Source organism: Hordeum vulgare, chromosome 2H, assembly GCF_904849725.1.
Source record: "Hordeum vulgare subsp. vulgare chromosome 2H, MorexV3_pseudomolecules_assembly, whole genome shotgun sequence".
Taxonomy (NCBI): domain Eukaryota; kingdom Viridiplantae; phylum Streptophyta; class Magnoliopsida; order Poales; family Poaceae; genus Hordeum; species Hordeum vulgare.
In genome coordinates, this window is record NC_058519.1 from 361,673,027 (window position 1) to 361,683,466 (window position 10,440).

Consider the following 10,440-nt stretch of genomic DNA (forward strand, 5'->3'; position numbering starts at 1 on the left):
ACCTATCATTTTTTTTCTAAGCAACCTAAAGTGAAAGCTTGGAATAGAGGTTTGTGACTCCTCGATTCATCCATCTCATGGTCATCGAAAGAAATCTGTCAATGGGGTTGATCAAATCCCCTCGACAAAACTTTTCGAATCGCAAAAGAGAACGGAGAATTTTTGAATAGTCACTAGGTCACCTCAATGGGGATGTGTATCTCCCCAACAAGCAAATCATACTTCATCTTGACACGAGGAATGGGGCATTCAAAGCTCGCAATAAGAATTGATGAACTTTTTTTGATAGCATTGATGCAATGTACTCGATATTGTTTCTTCGGAAAGTGCACCGTATGCTCATTACCGTTGACATGGAAAGTGGCATTACCTTTGTTGCAATCTATAACAGCCCCTGCAGTGTTTAAAAAGAATCTTCCAAGGATGACAGCCATGGCATCATCCTCAGGAATATCCAAGATAACAAAGTCTGTTAAGATGGTGGTGTTAGCAACCACAACAGGCACATCCTCGCAAATGCCGATAGGGAAAGCAGTTGATTTATCGGCCATTTGCAGAGGGATTTCTGTGGGTGTCAACTTATCCAGTTCAAGTCTACGATAAAGAGAGAGAGGCATAAGACTAACATCGGCTCCAAGGTCGCATAACGCAGTCCTAACGTAGTTGCCTTTAATGGAGCAAGGTATAGTAGGCACACCGGGATCACCTAGTTTCTTCGGAGTTCCACCCTTGAAAGTGTAATTGGCAAGCATGGCGGAGATCTCAAGATCAGGTATCCTCCTCTTATTAGTCACAATATCTTTCATGTACTTAGCATACGGAGACATCTTGAGCATATCCGTTAAGCGCATTTGCAGAAAGACAGGTCTGATCATCTCAACGAAGCGCTCAAAATCCTCATCATCCTTTTTCTTGGATGGTTTGGGAGGAAAGGGCATAGGTTTCTAAACCCATGGTTCCCTTTCTTTACCGTGCTTCCTAGCAGCGGAGTCATTCTTATTGTATCTTTTAGTCTTAGGCTGTGGGTTATCAAGATCAACACTAGGTTCAATCTCCACATCCTTATCATTGCTAGTTTGAGCATCTTCATGAACATCTGTATTGGTATCATCATTAGGCTCATGTTCATCACCAGATTGTGTTTCAGCATCAGAGACAGAAGCATCGTTTGGACTCTTAGGTGTAGCAGCAACAGGGTTGCTAGCGTGCAGGTTCCTATCATCTTTCTTCTTCTTTCTAGGATGACTAGGTGCATGAGTGCTAACTCCTTCAGAATCTTGTTCAATTCTCTTTGGATGACCCTCAGGATACAAAGGTTCCTGAGTAATTCTACAACCTCTAGTAACGACTCTGACGGAATTGTCATTCAACTCATTGAGCAAGTCATTTTGAGCTTTAAGTACTTGTTCTACCTGAGTAGTAACCATAGAGGCATGTTTACTCAGAATTTTAAGATCATTGACATTTCTGTCCACACAAGAACTTTGACTAAGCATACGAGCATTCTGTTCCAATTGTCTTGTAACATAATCATTGAAGCTCTGTTGTTTGGTGACAAAGTTGTCAAATTCATCCAAGCATAAGCTCGCAGGTTTATCAAAAGGAATATCACTCTCATCAAACCTACGCAGAGAATTTACTTCTACTGCATGTATTGGGTTATCGAGACCATGGATCTCTTCGATAGGTGGTAGATTTTTGACATCTTGAGCTTTAATGCCTTTCTCTCGCATATATTTCTTGGCTTCTTGCATATCTTCAGGACTAAGGAATAAAATACCTCTTTTCTTTGGAGTTGGCTTAGGAGGTGGTTCGGGAATAGTCCAAGCATTCTCATTGCACAAGATGTTATTCAACAGAATCTCAGCTTGTTCTACAATTCATTCCCTAAAAACACTACCGGCACAACTATCTAAGTGGTCTTTAGAAGCATTGGCAAGTCCATTATAGAAGATATCAAGTATTTCGTTCTTCTCAAGAGGGTCATCAGGCAAAGCATTTAGTAGCTGGATAAGCCTCCCCAAGCTTGTGGGAGACTCTCTTCTTCAGGTTGAGCAAAGTTGTATATTTCCTGCAAGGCAGCTTGCTTCTTATGGGCAGGGAAATATTTTTTAGAGAAGTAGTAGACCATATCCTGGGGGCTACACACACAACCAGGAGCAAGAGAAGTGAACCATGTTTTAGCATCATCCTTTAGCGAGAAAGGGAACAGCTTTAGCATATAGTAGTGGCGGATCTTTTCCTCACTAGTGAATAAGGTGGCTATATTGTGCAGTTTGGTAAGGTGGGCTACAATCGTTTCAGACTCATAACCATGAAAAGGATCAGATTCGACCAGAGTGATTAAGTCAGGGTCGACAGAGAATTCATAATCCCTTTCGGTCACAAAGATAGCAATGGCTATGGGTGACAATCGATAAGCCTGAAGCATATCTCCTCAAGGTTTCCTTAAAATCATAAAAAAGCCTTCTAGCCACAGAAGTACCCCGTTTCCTTAACTAATCTCGCCTATTTGGTCTCTGTCGCTTGCTTCGCATGCTTGCTCAATCAAAAGGTTCCTTCGTGCTGTTGCCTTTGAGCTCCATATCTTTAGACTCTTCCAAACGTAGATTATAGCTAGATCCAATCGAAGGTGAAGTACCATTATTTTTATTGTCCTTTGGACCGGGGGCGATGGATCAAATCCTGCAATCCCCTCCAAATGAGACTTGAATAAGATAGGGCCCTGTTAGGTACTTCCACTTCGCACTCTTATGGAAGCTTGGGTGTTGTCTAAGGGTTCAATTGGACCCAACAAGGGAAGCAGACGTGCAATTTGATTATGCCGGTTCCTTAGCAAGCACTTATTCAAGCAAGTGCTAGTGCTGGAGAAGTCGCTTTCTTTTCCTCAACCGGAATCAACTTCTACTTGATACTGCGCTTTTATTTAATAAAGGCGAAGTGGCAAACTTCGGGTCGTATTTCATCCTATCGTTCAGAGATTTTTCTTTCCACTTGCGCTGAAGTTTCTCAACATCATAGCTATCCTTACACGCAAGAAAATCCTCAGCTATCTCTCCCTCCATAACATAGCGCATATCAGGCATAACAGGCATATCCGGTGTAGTAGCAGGTTCTACTTCAATAGTATCAGCAGTTTCAGAAGTATCACCACATCTAGCAGCAACTCTAGCAATTTGTGCATCAAGGAATGCACCAAGTGGCAAAGCAGTATCAGGCATAGCATCATCAGGCATAGTATCAAGCATAGCATCATCATGCATAGTATCAAGCATAGCATCATCAGGCATAGTATCAAGCATAGCATCATCAGGCATAGTATCAAGCATAGCATCATAAGCATCATAAGCAGCAGAAGTAGCATTATCAAGCACAGGCGACATATCGAGATTTCTAGCAGGAGGCGAAGTCGCAAACTTACTCAAAACTGAAGGTGAATCAAGTGCAGAGCTAGATGGAAATTCCTTACCTCTCCTCGTAGTGGAAGGCAGGATTTTAGTTCTTGGATCTTTCGGACTCCTCATAGTGATCAACAAACGTCAATCCCAAGTGACTCAGAGAATATAGGTGTGCTTCCCCGGCAAAGGCGCCAGAAAAACCTTGATGTCCCACAAGCGTATGGGATCGCAACAGTTTTCGAGGGTAGAGTATTCAACCCAAATTTATTGATTCGCCAAGACGGGAAGCGAAAGAATATTCTCAAGTATTAGCAGCTGAATGTGTCAGATTCAACCACACCTGAAAGATTAGTGTCTGCAAGCAAAGTATCAGTAGCAAAGTAGTATGATAGCAACGGTGCGAGAAAAAGCCTTGACAATCCCCGGCAACGGCACAAGAAAAAGTCTTGCACTAAGTAGCGGATTAGCAAGGAACAGCAGTAGTAGTAGCAGCAGCAGCAAAGTAACATCAGTAGCAACAGTAGCAGCAAAGTGACAATGGTAGCAACAATAGCAGCAAAGTGGCCCAATCCCTTTTGTAGCAAGGGCCAAGCCTAGGCAAAGGAACGTAGCGAGGACCAGTAGTAAAAGACTCGTAGGCAGTGGATCGGTGATGGATGAGTATGACGGATGTGATTCATCGTGTAACAGCTATAATACGGAGAGATATGTAACTAGCTCCTGTTCATCAATCTAATGTAGGCATATATTCCGTATGTAGTCATACGTGCTTAGGGAAAAGAACTTGCATGACATTTATTATCCATCCCTCCCGTGGCAGCGGGATCCTAATGGAAACTACGGGATATTAAGGTTCTCCTTTTAATAAAGAACCGGACCAACGCATTAACACGCGGTGAATACATGAACTCCTCATACTATGGTCATCTCCGGGAGTGGTTCCGGCTATTGTCACTCCGGGGTTGCCGGGTCATAACACATAGTAGGTGACTACAACTTGCAAGATAGGATCTAAAACACACATATATTGGCGACAACATAATAGGTTCAGATCTGAAATCATGGCACTCTGGCCCTAGTGACAAGCATTAAGCATAGCCAAGTAGTAGCAACATCAATCTAGAACATAGTGGATACTAGGGATCAATCCCCGTCAAGTACTAACTTGATTACATGATAGATCTCATCCAACTCATCAACGTCCAGCAAGCCTATGATGAGATTACTCATGAACGATGAAGAGCATCATGGAATTGTGGATGGAGAAAGGTTGATGATGACGATGGCACCGATTTCCCCTCTCCGGAGTCCGAAACGGACTCCAGATCTACCCTCCATATGAAGAACAGGATGTGGCGGCGCCTCCGTATCGCAAAATGCGATGAAACCTTCTCTCTATTTTTTTCCAGGCGAAACGGAAGATATAGAGCTGAGTTTGGGGGCGGTGGTGCCACGTGGGCCCCACAAGCCTGCACGGTGCGGCCATAGGGGGTGGCCGCGGCCTGTGGGCTTGTGGCCCACTGGCACGCCCCCTCCGGTGGATCTTTGCGCACGTATTTTTCTTTTATTCCAGAAAAAATCTCCGTAAATTTTCAGGACATTCCGAGAACTTTGATTTCTGCACAAAAACAACACCATGAGAATTCTGCTGAAAACAACGTCAGTCCGGGTTAGTTCCATTCAAATCTTGCAAATTAGAGTCCAAAACTAGGGCAAAACAGTTCGGAAAAGTAGATACGATGGAGACGTATCACTATGACGTCCCCAAAAGTTCCGAAGGACAATTTCTTTGAGAAGGTCATCAATCCCTACCTCGCGGGAGTGCTGGAACACCCTCAATCTATCGAGATGCATGAGGGGGTGCTGCACATCCGTGATGTTGAGGGGCCCAAGAAGACCGGAAGCGTGGAGGCGAGGCTTGAAGCAATGGAGCAGCAAGTCTTCAAGTGCCAAGGGATGGTGGAACGCGGACTCAACGGCAACCACATGATGATCACGCAATTCACCAACATGCATAAGATCGATGCCAACGACATCGGGAAGCACCTCTCTGAGCTCTATGACAAAATTGATCAGCTCCAAGCCCAGATCTATGACCTGCAGAGCCAAAAATGTGAGTATGAGTATAGTTTTAAATGAATACGCTTGGCTGTAGATTTGAGGATTCCGGAGACTCGATCATCTTTCCATGATGGATCACCTATGCCTTGGAAGATGGAGGATCAAACCCAGGATGCAAAAACTCCACCACCATCACCTTCGAAGGAAGACAACTAAGCACGGGTATGGGCAATCCCCTTGGCTTGTGCCAAGTTTGGGGGAGTTGCCCCGGTATCGTATCACCATCACATCTTTTGCTTTTACCTTTTTCTTAGTTTGATCCTTTTTGGTTTTATCTTTTTCTAGTAGAATAAAGCTCTTAGTGTGTTCTAGGCTTGAGTTTTGCTTTGTGTCACCCCCGATGTAATCGAGCTCGTGAGTCATATAATAAAGAGTTCTTTAGTTAAGGGCCTTGCCTCATGCCATGATCTAAAGAGAAGAATGATAAAAGAACAAAAGCTTGAAAGATCATGTATTGATCTTATGGGAAGTGATGGATTCACATATAAAAAGAATGTTGATTGAAGCTCGTTGCGGGTGGACAAACGTAGACCTTGGTCATTGTTGCAATTAATAGGAAGTAATAAAGAAGGAGAGGTTCACATATAAATATATCATCTTGGGCACCATCTATGATTGTGAACACTCATTAAACTATTACATGCTTAGAAGTAGATGTTGGACAAGGAAGACAACATAATGAATTATGTTTGCTCGGTTCCGAACAATGTTTTATGACTAGAGATCCTTAGCATGTGACGATTGCTTCCACCTCATATCAGCCAAAAATTCCGCACTAAGTAGAGATACTACTTGTGCATCCATAAACCTTCAACCCAGTTTTGCCATGAGAGTCCACCATACCTACTTATGGATTGGAGAAGATCCTTCAAGTAAGTTGTCATCGGTGCAAGCAATAAAAATTGCTCCCTAAATATGTATGATCTATTAGTGTGTGGAATGAGCTTTGTATGAACCTGTGATGAGGAAGACATAAAAGTGAGAGACTACATAATAAAGTTCTTTATCACAGGAGGCAATATAAAGTGACGTTCCTTCACACTAAGAGGTCACACATACAAACCTCAAAAGCGCATGACAACCTCTGCTTCCCTCTGCGAAGGGCCTATCTTGTACCTTTACCTTTTTGTCCTTAAAAGAGTCGTGGTGATCGAAACCAATTCCTTATTTCGCCTTTATCTTGGCTAAAGCCATGTGCTGGGGAAAGATCTATTTTCATATGTCAACTTGGAACTAAGTACTCATGAATTATTATTGTTGACATTACCCTTGAGGTAAGTCGTTGGGAGGCGAAACTATAAGCCCCTATCTTTCTCTGTGTCCAACTGAAACTTTGATCTCATGCGTACCACGTGAGTTTTAGCAATTGTAGAAGACGAAAGGATGATTGAGTATGTGGATTTTCTTTACAAGCTCTTATTTGACTCCTTCTGATGTTTTGATAAATTGCAATTGCTTCAATGATTAAGGGCTATTGCTTGTTAATTCTCATTAAGGTTCTTGATCCATACTTTACATTGTGAAGGAAGTGTCACTTTAGCATAAGAGATTATATGATGATATTCTTGTTCTAATTATGATCATGATGCCTGCATGTCTGTACTTTGTTTTATCGATACCTCTGTCTCTAAACATGTGGGCATATTTGTTGATCTCGGCTTCCGCTTGAGGATAAGCGAGGTCTAAGCTTGGGGGATTTGATATGGCCATTTTGCATCATGCTTTTATGTTGATATTTATTGCTTTATGGTCTGTTATTACACTTCACGGTACAATACTTATGCCGTCTCTCTCTTATTTTATAAGGTTTACATGAAGAGGGAGAATGCCAGTAGCTGGAATTCTGGTCTGAAAAGGGAGCAAGTTTGATTTACCTATTCTGCGCAACTCCAAAAGCCATGAAAATCAACGAGGAATTATTTTGAATTTTATGAAAAATACTGGGTGGAAGAAGTACCGGAGGGGAGCCACCAGGAGGCCACAAGCCTGCCAGGCCCGGCCTACCCCCCTCGTCGGGTCTGGGTGGCTTGTGGGCCCCCTACTGCCCCTCCGGCGCTCATCTTTTGCTATATGGAGGGTTTCGTTCCAGAAAAAATCATAAGGAGGCTTTCGGGAGGAGCCGCCGCCACCACGAGCCGGAACTTGAGCAGAACCAATCTAGAGCTTCGGCAGGGCCGTCGTGCCGGGGAAATTTCCCTCCCGGAGGGTGAAATCGTCGCCATCGTCATCACCAACACTCCTCTCATCGGAGGGGACTCATCTCCATCAACATCTTCATCAGCACCATCTTATCTCCAAACCCTAGTTCATCTCTTGTAACCAATCTCCTTCTCGTGACTCCGATTGGTACTTGTAAGGTTGCTAGTAGTGTTAATTACTCTTTGTAGTTGATGCTAATTGGATTACTTGGTGGAAGATTATATGTTCAGATCTTTGATGCTATTCAATACCTCTCTGGTCATGAACATAATTATGCTTTGTGAGTAGTCACTTTTGTTCCTGATGACATGGGATAAGTCTTGCTATAAGTAGTCATGTGAATTTGGTATTCGTTCAATATTTTGATGCGTTGTATGTTGTTTTTCCTCTAGTGGTGTTATATGAACGTCGACTACATAACACTTCACCATTATTTGGGCCTATAGGAAGGCATTGGTAAGTAATAAGTAGATGAGGGGTTGCTAGAGTGACAAAAGCATGAACCCTAGTTTATGCGTTGCTTCGTAAGGGGTTGATTTGGATCCACTAGTTTAATGCTTTGGTTAGACTTTGTCTTAATTCTTCTTTCGTATTTGCGGATGCTTGCGAGAGGGGTTAATCATAAGTGGGATGTTTGTCCAAGTAAGGGCAGCACCCAAGCACCGGTCCACCCACATATCAAATTATCAAAGTAGCGAACGCGAATCATATGAGCATGATGAAAACTAGCTAGACAAAAATTCCCATGTGTCCTCGGGAGCGCTTTAACTCATATAAGAGTTGTCAAGGCTTTTCCCTTGCTACAAAAGGCATTAGGCCATCTTGCTGCACCTTCGTTACTATTGTTTGTTGCTACTTGCTACGAATCATCTTATCACACTACTATCTGTTACTGATAATTTCACTGTTTGTAGAGAATACCTTGCTGAAAACCACTTGTCAGTTCCTTCTACTCCTCGTTGGGTTTGACACTCTTACTTATAGAAAGGACTACGATAGATCCCCTACACTTGTGGGTCATCAATGACCAACAGCGGGACCTGGATGACCATATTGGCTCCTAAATATTCTACGAAGATCTTTGTCTGTCGAACCTCCTTGTCAAGGATTCAATCAATCCCGTATGCTATTCCCTTTGTCCATCGATATGTTACTTGCCCGAGATTCGATCGTCGGTATCACCATACCTAATTCAATCTCGTTACCGACAAGTCTCTTTACTCGTTCAATAATATAAGATCATGTGACTAACTCCTTAGTCACATTGCTTGAAAGCTCATTGTGATGTTGTATTACCGAGTGGGCCCAGTGATACCTCCTTGTCATACAGAGTGACAAATCACAGTCTCGATTCACGCCAACCCAACAGACACCCTCGAAGATTGTGGGGACCCCGACTTACTAGTCGAGAATTGTCGTGCTCAGTGATCCCAGAGATCAATGCTCACCGAACACAGATACCGTATAAAAGAGTGTTACATCCAAGTACCAATTATTACAACACATGACCGAAAGGTCAAGTTCACAAGACAGGGCCTAAGGCCAAATCACTCGGATACACTAATAGCGGAAAGCAAGAGGCTAAGCGGGTGCCCATGCCATCAAGCCTACACCTACAGGCATTCTGACTTGGAAGCGTCCTAGTTCGCAGGGGCGTCTCCGAAGACGTACTCATCTCCAAACTCCGGTCCCTCCATGTCTGGTCAATAACATAACCAGTGGCAAGCCAATGAGTACTTTGAATGTACTCGCAAACAGACCATGATATAATCAACGAAAGTGAAGGATAACAATATCATGCATCTTTAGTGTAACTCATCTAGGTGGAATGATCATGAATATGCATCAATTTAATGAATTACTCTTGAACAACAGGTTACATATATCAATATATCTGTCGAGGGCTGATCCATCCGGGTTCACCCTATATGACAAGTCACCGAACTTGGTCATATCATTGCTATTAGAGCAACACCTTTCTATCTGTCGAGGGCTGAACCATCCGGGTTCACCCTATATGCCAAGTCACCGAACTTGGTCATATCATTGCTATCATAGCAACACCTTTCTCAACACCAAAACACACACACACACACACACTTGGTTTATGCGGAAATGACTGGACGTAGTTTAAGCAGGATTACCCAACTGTCCTTGACCGTGGACACGGCTATTCGAATAGTTTATACTCTGCAGAGGTCGTACGCTGGACCCATGAGATCCGGGAAACTTCCGTGTCATCCACGACTCGCGGTATATCACATACCCGAGGTAAGTACCCGATCAATGCCTTTCCCCTGATGATACTAGACAAAGAGGTCCACTCGATTGGTACCCAACCCACATGTTGTACGTATTACGAGCACCAACTCTGGACAGTACCAACCAGGCGGGGACCAACAGTGTGGCTGGAACTCATAAAAATGGCATAGTCGTCCTATCCGGCACGACCCCATCACGAGAGTGACCACACATCACTCCCGCCACTAGTAATGTGGCTCTTTGCTAGCACCGACCTGAGTAGTTAACATAGCCCCGTCCCATAAGGGGTTACGTGGTCGTACTGGTAAGGTTGGGACGGTCGACACATCATAAATCTAATCCCATTTCTGAAACCACACTCACACAAATACCGGGTGCATCACTTCACCAAAAGTGACCACCTAACTCATCATCACCCTCGGGCATTAGTGGCACCCGATGGGATTTTCATAAACTCTTG